This window comes from Lissotriton helveticus, chromosome 8 (assembly GCF_964261635.1).
Source record: "Lissotriton helveticus chromosome 8, aLisHel1.1, whole genome shotgun sequence".
Taxonomy (NCBI): Eukaryota; Metazoa; Chordata; class Amphibia; order Caudata; family Salamandridae; genus Lissotriton; species Lissotriton helveticus.
The window spans coordinates 309,211,438-309,224,073 of NC_136069.1; positions in this window are offsets into that span (position 1 = coordinate 309,211,438).

Below are 12,636 nucleotides of genomic sequence, written 5' to 3' on the forward strand. Positions count from 1 at the left end.
GAGCAGTTTTGTAGCCAACTACAGCACATTGTACGAATCCAAACCGACAGCGCTTCCAGAGGAAACATTTCGATACTTAAATGATATCGCTATTGCATGGCTATCAGATCATCAACGCGAATATTTGTCACTACCTATAACTGTGGAGGAAGTGACGGAAACCATTCAAACGCTACCTAATGGGAAAGCAGCGGGCCCGGATGGGTATACGTGCGAATTCTATAAAAGGTACGCAGACATATTAGCCCCCCATTTGGTTGCAATGTATGGTAATGTATTCGATCAGGCAACACTGCCTCCATCATTACGAGAAGCAGTACTGATAGCCCTATTGAAACCAAATAAGAACCCAGAACTATGCGAGTCCTACAGACCCCTGTCCTTACTAAATGTAGATTCCAAAATACTGGCCAAAATCTTAGCAGTACGCCTGCAACCCCTAATGACGAATCTGATTTTACCAGACCAAGCAGGGTTCATACCTACAAGAGCTACTTCACACAACACCAGAACACTTTTTGCGCTGTCTCACTATTTAACCCCTAACACTAAGGCGGTCATGCTAGATGCCGCCAAAGCCTTCGATTCGATAGAATGGTCCTACTTACTAACAATTCTGCAACGAATGGGGTTTCCTTCAAGGTTTATTGCCTGGATAAAGCTCTCATACACGAACCCAATAGCCAGGGTCCGTGTGAATGGCTATATATCGGCTCCCTTCAGTATTACACGCGGTACAAGACAGGGATGCCCTCTGTCGCCATTACTATTTGCACTCACCTTAGAACCTCTGGCCTGCATTATTAGACAGACGCATAATCACTCAGCCCTTTACTTCCCTGGATGGCCACTACACATCTCCTTATACGTGGACGACATGCTTTTATATGTCCGAGACCCTGAACAAAACTTAAACCCGTTACTGAGGGAATACATAAAGTTCGGACGACACTCTGGTCTGCAAATTAATTGGGATAAATCTTCCATTATACCACTCACTGACACTACTACCCCCCATACCACGGACTGTCCGCTAGAATGGCAAACGGAATCGATCAGATATTTAGGGGTGTGGTATAGTAGAAATACCGAGGAGGTAATTCGGACCAACTATGGAAGAGTGATTACCAAACTGGAAGAGAAAGTTAACAGGTGGATACAGCTGCCGCTATCACTAGCTGATCGCATCGCAATTGTGAAGATGAACATCCTTCCTAAATTTCTGTACTTATTTAACAATATACCAATACCACCTCCGAAGGCAGTGTTTAAAAACATAACGTCTTTAGTCCTGAAACTCATATGGGCGGGTAAGCAAGCACGCATAGAACTACGAACATTGACATTGCCCTATGAAAAAGGGGGTTTCTGTGTTCCGGACTTCTTCTTATTCTTCCTATGTGCACAAGCACAATCTGCTGCATACTGGTATCACAAAACACCTTATTTAACACATACGGCGGTTGAGGAAGGAGATGCCTTGCCAATACCACTAACAGCAATAATAACACACAAACGTACACCACTACATTCGATGGACATTAACACAATTGACACAACCGCCCATGCATGGAGAACGCTGAAACGACTGGCACACAAAGTGCCGCTTTATGCCCCGGCACTGCCATTACACCATCACCCCAAGCTATCAGTCACTAATGAAAAAGTTGGTATGGACCTCCTAAAACAAGTAGGAATTGACACATTTGGGGACTTATATAACGAGAGTAGTTTTCGCCAAATAGGCGACTTGTCCTATATAAGCAATCAAACCATGTTATTTCGCTTCACCTATTTTAGACTGCAAAGGGCGATCCAAGACCTTTACCCAGACTACCCAGCGGAACCGCCAAGCCTGAACACGTTACAATTAATTCTAACATCTTCGAACACTACGCACCTCGTGTCACGTCTATACACGGTAGCCCAGAATGAGATCCCCTAAACCTCCACTAAGGTAATGCTGCGTTGGAACGAGGTATTGCCTGACCCATTATCAGAGAAAGAGTGGTACACCACTTGCACCTTAATTAAGCTACTCACGGCAAACGGTAATCTGCGCATCCTACATCTAAAATATCTACACCAAACATACCACACCCCAATTCGACTTCATAGATATGGCCTCCGGGAAGACGCCGCCTGTAAAAGGTGCGGGATGCGAGAGGCAGATTTCATCCACTTGGCATGGCACTGCGTAAAAATACATGACTATTGGGGGAAAATAACCACCATGCTACAAACCATGGTGGGTACAGAAATTGAGTGTTCCATGAAGATATGTTTGTTGGGTCTTTTATCGACTGTAAAAGCTGAGAAACGTAAATTCTGTGCCATCGCTCTACTAGTGGCCAAGAGGCAAATATCTAAATGTTGGGGAGGCAAGAACATATCAAGCCCTAAACAATAGCTGCAGGACATGACTTACTGCAAGGATAGACTATTGACATACGAAGAGGAACTGCCGGCCAAATCCCGGCCAAAAGACTATTGGAGCTATTTAACAGTTTTCTTACAGAACAATGATGTGAATGCAATGTTATAGATGATGATGTACTATGCCGCTTTTCTAACAAACCTCGATAAGGATGTATTTACACTGCTGCTTTTAAACTGCTTGACTCGATTACATAAGGTATTATTTGTATAAATACGATATACACAACTGGATGAAGAATGCAGAAATGTACTGGCCTTAGTTGTATTTCTTTTACTCAATGGTTGTAACCTGTTTCTTTTGATGAAAATCAATAAAAAGATATTTTTTTTTTTAAAGGAGGGGAAGGATACCAGATATTGCAAAAATTACAGACCCATCTCTCTGGTTAACATCGATTATAAAATATTCGCTAAATCGCTTGCGGCAAGATCAGACCTCCTACTACCTGACCTTTTGGGTGTGGAGCAGTCTGGATTTGTTAAAGGACGCTTTATTACTGACAATACTAGACTTTTGTTCAATGACCTATCGAAATCCTCACGTTTACAAAATTCTCTTGTGGCGATTGCATTGGATGCCGAAAAGGCATTTGATAGGGTTGAGTGGACCTATCTTTTTTCTGCCCTCAAATGGTTTGGTTTTGGCCCTAAATTTATTTCTTTAATATCCCTTCTTTATTCTAATCCCCGTGCAGCAGTCTGTGCCAATGGTTTAGTCTCCTCCTTTTTCAACCTAGGTAGAGGTGTCCGTCAGGGGTGTCCTTTGTCCCCGTTTCTTTTTAATTTGGCTTTAGAGCCTTTCCTCTCCAAGCTTCGCCAACACCCTAACATTCACGGTTTTCAAACCGTGAACTCTCACATCAAACTTGCTGCATACGCTGATGATATTTTGCTTTTTATATCTAATCCCATTAAATCCATACCTGCCTTTTTAGATGAGGTACATGAATATTTCCTGATTTCTGGCTATAAACTCAACAATGACAAATGTGAGATTTTGCCTTTAACAAAATTTACTTTCAAACCTGATTTTAGCCCTTCCAACTTCACTTGGAGTTCTTCACATATTAAATACTTAGGATTACACATTATGCCCTCACTTTCGGACACAGTATCTCTCTGTTTAAGCAAGTGCATCCAAAAAATATCAGATTTAATGACCAGATGGCACCCTCTTTATTTGTCATGGTGGGGTCGCCCTGACACCATTATGATGATGCTCTCCCCCATAATCCTCTACACGATTTCTAATATCCCAGTGCCCATTCCCTCAAAATTTTTCAAGAAAATCAATTCAATCTTATCTTCCTTTCTATGGAATGGCAAGAAATCTCGGATGTCCCTTACTAGACTCATACGCCCAAAGTCGGAAGGTGTTGTTAATTTTCCAGACTTTCCGGCCTACCAAAAGGCATTTCTATTGCGACAAGCTTCATATTGGTTACAGGATTTTGTTGATCCCTGTCCTTTATGGGTCACGGTTGATCATCTTTCACTCTCCCCTTTCTCTTTTGCTGAATATCTTTCCTTCTCTCGCAAACCCCCTTCACTATCCACTCCCTTACACAAGTTCACCACCAAACTGCTTTTACCCTCCACTTCCCCTCCCCTTACTACAGTTGCTGATTTCCTTAATTCCACCATTTGGCATAATTTGAACCTATTAATTAACAATAAACCCTTTTACTGGAAGTCCTGGAGGCAAAAAGGATTGATCTGGGCATCTCAATTATTCTCACATTCTACTTGTGTACCTTTTTTAACACTTTCCCAATCTTTTGACTTACCTACTTCCTTTGCTCGCAAGTACCTTCTTCTTAAGGAAGCAGTAATGGCCACTTATACTCGACTCTCACATTCATGGGCCCCTCCCACACCTCCTACTTCCACTTCACAACTCCATTCCTTTTTGTGAACCACCTCTAGAGCTTCTGCTATTTACAAGCACCTTCACACCATAGAGTCCACTAGGCCTAAATCTAAGGTGGAAGAACAATGGGAATGCGATTTTGCTACATCCTGGCCAATTTCTTTATGGTATAAGATATGGACTAAAATTCTCAAATCATCCAGAGCAGCGACCTTAACGCAATCCCTGTTCTTTATTTATAATAGACTTCTCTTTACACCGTCTGACCTTAGCAAGAGATTTTCCACTACCCCAGACCTTTGCTGGACTTGCTCTTCCCCACACGCTACCTTATTTCATATGTTATTCTCTTGCAATGCTGTCTATGCCTTCTGGATGCAGGTTTGGTCCCAAATTAATGTCATCTTTCACACTCACATTCCTTTCTCTTTCACTCACATTTTCCTAGGTAGTCTTTCCTCTTGCTGGGAAGATATCACACTCAATGTTCACATTATTGATTTGTTGTTGGCTGTTGCGTTTCAGCAGATCACTGCCAATTGGAAGAACTTTTCAAACATTTCCTTCAGAGCATGGTGGTACAATGTATGTCATAATCACAGACTGGATACTGCTTTTGTCTTTCCTATTCATTTGGCGATGAAACGTATTGACCTATGGCTTCCTGTCACATTATATCTTGATGTATGTGCTAAAAGTTCATTTCATTTACAGCCTGCCCAACAAGAAGTCTCCAAACCCCCCTAATCACCTTTGACTTTCCTTATTTCCTCACCATTCTTTTATACCTCCCTTCTACTGCATATCTTATATTTACAATTTTTTATCCCCTTTATTCTGCTTTAAAGCCTGTTTTTTTATTATTGCTCTTGTTGTATAGCCTTATTTGATTGTTATTATTTCTTCTTGAATTGCTTTTGTATTTTGCATTGACACCTTACTTTTGACCAACAAAATTCTTTTTGAACTTAAAAGAAAAATAATCTACAAAGTAATGTATTGCATTCAAGTGAAAAAGTCCCATTGAGCTCAATGTTGCATTGTGTTTGAAATTGTGTTGCCTATTGCAACAAACTGTAACTATTACATTCAAAAAGGCTAATGCCTTTTTGAAAAGTATTTAACTAAAGTAATTCATTCTGAGGAAGAATATTTTGATACCTTGTTGGTTCTAAAAGAAAACAACTATATAACTTTTGATATAAAACAATTGGCCTAGAGTTCAGTTCTTGAGTGTGTGAGACCATTTGCTAACTGAGTGTGTACAACAAATGCTTTACACTGTCCGCCGATACTGCCTTACTGCTCGACCAAGCTACCACTTTGGAGAGTAAGGTTATATCTAACTTTAGCCTCTGCCGAACCTCTGGAGACCGGGGACTCTATACACACTGTACCTTACTTTGGTCCAATAAATATAGAGCCACGTTCCAGGAGACTCCAGGAAAAGGCCGGGGACTCTGTGGTCGGCCCAGTTCATGATCACCCGCTCCGTGACTGTTGTTAGGTGCGAGGTCGGGGCCTCACACGTGGTCGCACTGGGACAGCAATGAGGACACGGGCACACTGGATGAAAGGTATGCCGGAAAGACCCCGAGCGGTCTTCCGCCTTTTATTATATACCTCGGGGCGTGCCCGTCCCGAGGGTGCATGTATGCGTGATAGTGGTTGCTACAATGTTGGTGAGAGGCCGGATGGCTCTCTACATCCCTCCTTCAATTTAGTTTGCTTTAGGGATCATTTTTATTTTTTTGATTAAGGCGATGTCCACACAAAGTCTCGTAGTCTCTGACTTGGGCCGGGATTAGGCCGTAGGTGATACCGGTGGTTTTGACGGGCAGGGGAGCCAACAGCCCCGGCCGGGGTTACGTCGGCATCCCGTGCTGAGGACGTAGGTTCAGTTACCGTGTCTCTAGGAGTGTTATGTTGACTGATGTTTTTGCCCGCCCTGTCGGAGTTCTGGCATGACGCCAAGCTTTCGGCGCATGGCCCCTCTTCGTCCTGACAGCCAGATTCTGCACCAACCGCTTCCTCGGTGTTTGCGGGAGTGCCGTCCGGCCTTCCCACTCTCTTGAAGCAGGATACATTTCGGGTGACAGTCTGGCTGCCCAGGCGGGCAGTCACCATAGTTCCTCGAATCCTCTCAACTGTCCATCTCTCTGGTTCAAATGGGGTTCTGAACTTCCATCCTGGATGTCGGTCTTGGACCACCACGGTGTCTCCTTCCCTCAGCCCAGGTCGTTTTGCATGTCGCAACTCACTCGCCTTTTGATTAGTGACGGTTCTGCGTGACTGGATAGCGTTGCTGTCTCTGGTCTCTGGTGTCCATGTGGGGGACGTTGGTATGTTTCCCCTTGGAGCCTTTTTGAATAGAACATGTGCAGGTGCGCATTTCGTGGTACTATGTGGGGTCTGTCTGTACGCACTCAGAAATTGATCCAGAGCTGCCTCCGGATCACTCCCATTGTCCACAGCGATGCGGAGGGCCCTGTTGAGGGTTCGCATGAGTCGTTCCACTTCGCCATTTGCTTGCGGCCACAAGGGTGTGATTTTCCGGTGTTTTATCCGTAGCCCTTCCAGATAAGCTTGAAATTCTTTTCCTTGGAAAGGCGGCCCGTTGTCCGATTTTACTTCTTCCGGGAGCCCCATCGTGGCAAAAATGTGATCTAGCGCTTTCTTGACTTGACGAAACGCTGTGGATGTGAGGATCTCCACAACTGGGAACTTCGAGAAAGAGTCCAGCACCACTAGGGTGTGTCTGCCGTCCGGGAAGCTCCCGAAGTCGATACTCAGATGAGTCCATGGGGTTGTCGTCGCATCTTCCGTGATGATCGGGCCGGAGCTGGATCCGAACCGGTAATGGTGCAGGCATGACATGATCGCACCATGTCGTCCACCATGCGGTCCATGGAAGGAAACCAAACTTTATTACGCAGTCTGGCCTTCGTTTTAGCCATCCCTTGGTGGCCCACGTGAGCTATCGTAAGCATGTGTTGTTGAAGGCTTTCAGGCACGACTATGAGATGTCCTCGCAGTACGATCCCTTTGTCTCCTGCGCTCAGTTCATTGCGGATCTGCCATATCTGTTGCCATGCATGTCTCACCTCTGGTCGCAGCCCTTGCACCCCGTCTAGGAATCGAGTCCAGCTTCCATTTTCAAGAGCTCTCTTAACGCGGGTCAGTGTTTCATCTGCGTTGGTGGCTTCACCTATCTCCGGCAGAGTTAGCGTGTCGGGACAGGCTGCCATGGATATCATGTGTACGAACTCTTCCGCGACCTGCCCATCTGCGAGTGGGAGCGCCTTCTTGGTCACATCGGGGTGTCGAGACAGATAGTCCGCCGGGTTGTGAGCACCCGGTCGAAAGGCCAGAGTAAAGTTATATCCTTGTAGCTGGACCGCCCACCGCTCGATCCGTGGGGGAGCTAGCCTGGAGGAACCAGTGAATAGTGGCAGGAGTGGTTTATGATCAGTTACTATAGTGAACTTTTGACCGCAGAGGTATAGGTGAAAATGTTGGCAGGCCCACTTGATGGCTAGCGCCTCTCGCTCGATCTGGGCGTACCGAGTCTCGGTGTCTGTGAGGGCTTTGCTAGCGTACGCAACAGTTTCCACTCATCCCGGCCATATTCTTGGAGCAGCACTGCCCCGAGGCCTACGGGGCTGGCGTCTACGACTAGCTCGGTTCTCCTGCGCGGTTGGAAGTACGCCATCGTGGCTTTGTCCAGAAGGCCCGTCTTGACATCTTGGAATGCTTGATTCACCGCGCAGGTCCATTCCCACTCCTGATCATGTCTTGTGAGCGCTCTCAGTGGCTCTGCTAGGTCCGCTAGATTAGGTATGAACCGGCCACAGTACGTGGCCATTCCGAGGAAGCTTCTGACTTCGGACGGACTCCGGGGTGTGCTTGCATTCCTGATGGCTTCTGCCTTTTTCGGGTCAATCTTGAGCCCCTCACGCGTGAACATGTAGCCGAAGAAGTCGACGGCTTCTTGATAGAACGAGCATTTCGCCCTGTGGAGAGTTAGTCCATGCTCTTGGAGTCTCTGTAGGGTGGCACGTACATGGGCATGATGCTCCTCCAGCGTGTTTGAGTAAATGAGGATGTCATCGCTCAGATTAATTACTCCGCTCAGGCCCGACAGAACTTCTCTGATCGCGTTCTGAAACACCTCGGCCGCTGATGACACGCCGAAGCTCAGCCTTTTGTATCGTCGGAGTCCGACGTGAGTTGAAAAAGTTGTTATAAACCGACTTCCTTGCTCAAGCTCCAACTGGTGGTATCCCGCGTTGAGATCCAGTTTGGAGAACCACTTCTCCCCGTTGAGGTCGGCGATGATATCGTCCATTGTAGGGGTGATGTGGCGCTCCCTTTTCACGGCGGTGTTGGGCAGTCTCATATCGACGCATAGCCTGATGGCGCCGGGCTGCTTGGGCTTGGGTGCTACGACCAGTGGGGACACCCAGGGAGTTGGCCCCGACACCTTCTCGATGACGTCTAGATCTTCAAGTCTCTTGAGCTCCGCCTCCACCTGGGGTCGGAGATTGAATGGCACCCTTCTGTGTCTCAGGGCGACAGGACGTATGGAGGTGTCTATGTGCAGCTTGACTTTTTTTCCTTTGAGTTTTCCGAGGCCATTGAACAATTCGGGGAAGTCTTGTAGCATGTTGTCGGCGTGCGATTGGTGAACTTGGTTGGCGAAGAAAACTAGTCCCAGGTCTTCGGCGGTGTGACAGCTGAGGAGCGTGCCCTTCTTGCCTTCGGTGATGTGGAATCGGGCCTCCGTTGCGTACTCCCCGTTGATGATGGTAGTGCTGATGACCCCGCGCAGCGGCAGGGGTTCAGTGCCTCCGTAGGTGTATATTCGTGCACTTGACGGAGTAAGTGGGGGTCGGGCGACATCTGTTCATACTGATCAGAGTCCATTACATTCACCGAGGCCCCGGTGTCGATGAGCGCTCTGATTTCCGAGCCTTCCACAGATACTGTACACATGGGGGGTGGTCTTTTCTTGGTGGAGACCCGGCTGACGTACGATATCACGTACACTTCATCGTCGTCCTCATCTTCGTAGTGCGGCCTTCTGTCTTGGGCTTGCGTGTCAGGAGGCGGGTGTTCTGGCTCCAGCGATAGTTGTCTCACCCTTGACGTCAGTGACCTAGGCCCATACCCGCCTCGCGACCTGGGGGCATTGGGCCTGTATCTCCCTCCTTGGCACACTGCGGCAAAGTGATTGAGTCTACCGCACTTCGAACATGTCTTTCCTTTTGCGTTACACACTGCTGTCGCCGCATGGTCTCCACCGCAGTAAGCGAATTGGGCGTCTCTGGATTGCCACTGACGTGTGCGGCCACCAGCCGGCCTCCTCTGTATTGCGTCTATCGTTTCTACCTTGATGGGCGCCATCTTGGGTGTAGCCGGCGGGGCCATGGGGGAGCGGAGCGCCAACTCCATCTCATCCGCTCTTGAGTCCGACAGTTCATGAGAGCGAGCGAGGACAAGGATGGCATCCAACGTGATTCCCGGTTGTCTGAGGATGAGCTTCCTGAGCAGTTTGGACCTGCAACCCACGATGATTTGGTCCCTGATCTCCTCACGCGGGTCGGTGAACGGGCAGCTGCTGGCCAGCCGGCGCAGCCTGGCGTAGTACATGTCAACCGACTCAGTCTCAGTTTGCCATGCCCGTTTGAATTGAAATTTTTCATAGTCAGTGTTCAATTGGGGATCAAAATGTGCATTCAGCGCGTTCACCGCCGCGTCGTAGTCGTCTTCGCCACCGGTGTTCGGGAGAGACTCAAAGAGGTCATAGATTTCCGGGCCTCCATAGAGGATCAGGAGTGATCTCCTCACAGTGTTGTCTGTTTCTCTGGTTCCCTTGAAGTACAGGTTCAGACGCCCCAGCCATGCTTTCCACCGCGGAGCCGCGGTCGCCGGGTCAGCCGTCTCGCTGAAGGGCGGAATGGGGGCCACCCCCGTGTGGGCATGACTGACTAGCTGCGGGCCAGCGTTGCGGTGCTGAGGTAGGCCGGCAGGGCCTGGTTGCGCTGTGTTGGTGACGGGCACTGCCGCCCCGCCCCCGTCTCATTGTCCGACATCTTTGCCCCTAATATTTGGACTCACCCACTCTAGACACCGGGCCAATGGAGTGAGGAGGCTGTCTCCCACTTGTGCCTGTGGGCAATCTGGTGGAAAGATGCACTGATTGTGTGGGTAAATAGTATCTTTTTATTATGCCCTTTTTTTTCCAATTGTTGTTGATATTGCCAGTGCTTGTTTTATTTCATCAGTGCAAATGTCTTGTAACCCACGTGTTTTTTTTTTCTCTTTAATTGCTTGATTGCAGAAGCAGGGCCCAAGGGCTCCGAGGCCTTCTCGGGGAAGGTTGCTGGTGGCGCCGCGTGACAGAAAGCCTGGAGCAGACGTGCACCGTCTCTCCTCTTCACCCCTCCCCCTCTGGGGCAGCGCACACAGAGGAGCGCGCACGCGCTACGCGCCAGAGGGCAGACCCAGCGCTCAGGCCTCGATGCGTGCAGCGCGGGGGGGGCCCAGGCAGGGCCGCGGTGAAGCGCACTCACCCGGTCTTGTGCTCGCAGCATGGGCACCGCTCCCGCCAGCTGAACACGCTCCGCGGCGGGAGGCGCGTGGGCAGGAGCGTTCGTTGGAGCGCTTACGGAGCTGCGAGCAGGGACAACGGCCAGGCGGACGAGCTCCGCTGCCAGGGTCAGAGCGCTCGGGCAGCTTCGGAGGGCGGACACCAGCAGGTGGGAGCGGACAGCTCCGGCAGGCGGCCAGGCACGCGCGGGGGTGGTACCGGCCTCGTCGCCAATGTTAGGTGCAAGGTCGGGGCCTCACACGTGGTCGCACTGGGACAGCAATGAGGACACGGGCACACTGGATGAAAGGTATGCCGGAAAGACCCCGAGCGGTCTTCCGCCTTTTATTATATACCTCGGGGCGTGCCCGTCCCGAGGGTGCATGTATGCGTGATAGTGGTTGCTACAATGTTGGTGAGAGGCCGGGTGGCTCTCTACAACTGTGTTCTGCTTTCATCCTCCTATATGCCGCTGGCAGTTTGGTTAAGCAAAGGACAGCCTGAAGTCTGCAAACGGGTTAAGCTGAAACATAATGGGCCTCGGGAAAATATTTACCACTACAAAGAGAACGTGTGGGTTTAGGAATACAAAAACACAAATGCGGCACCTGCAGCGAGTAGACTCTACCTAAACAAATGAACGCTTCAAGACGTCGGGCTGCATTCACAAGGACGCCTGAATTTTAAAATAAGATTTGGAAATCTGTGGATTTAAACTACTGATCCTATTGTAGTGAGGAAACTGGACTGTTTGAAAGGTGCAGATGGTTCTTAAATATGGTGACAACAGACGTGTCTACTGCGAGTCACGTGATTCTGGCTCTTTTCATCACCCTTGGTGGTATTATTTTACAAGGAGGCACAAAGTGTGTTGGAATTGGAAACACCTGCCGAGAGTGACTTTTGAACTCCGGTTTGGAGGCGCTGGGGCAACTAGTGGTTTTACAATCTCCCCGGGATGTCTGTTGTTTGTGTTTGTGCCCTCCATGGTTTGCCAGGTGGTGATGGCTCAAAGCCCCGCCCGCACTCCAGACCTCCCCCTTAGAGACCTTGCCTCCCTCCAACACACAGAAAAATTATTTCCAAAGTTAGAAGGTCTATGACTGATTATTACAGCACACTCAAAAGGCTAATCGAGTAGGAGATTCCTAATGTATGAAGTTTTAGCATTTTTGTATACATTTTGCATGGAACGAGTTGCCAGAACTTCGAATAGAAATAAAAAGAATATTGGTGAAAAGACCACGCAGCTAAGGAAATTAAAGTGAACAACTTTTTTTTTGCTTCAGTATAAACGACGGGCAGAGTAGGTCCAACAGCAACTGCCTCAGGATTCATAAAGCAACTTTCCATCCAGGAATCATTACACATGCTGTTCTACATTGTAAGTAAGAAAACCAAACACATGTTTCCCCCATACACGTTAAACATTCTTTAATTACAAGACGCTTAAAAGAAATTAACTGAATATACAGCATCGAAGCTTTCATCCCGAGAGGAAGGAAAAAGATAAAAACAAAACTAAATAAATACATAAATGGAAGAAACAACTCTAAGCTAAAAGATTATTCAACCTTCACACGTAAAATCACAAAATCTCATGAAGCCTCCTCTCTGCAGGGAATTTCATAGGTCTGCCTCGATCAGAAAGAAAGTCTTCTGCAGACCTGTTTTTCAAGCTGGACACCTGTGGAATAAGGGATAGCCTTCCCTTATTCCATCATCTGTCGATATC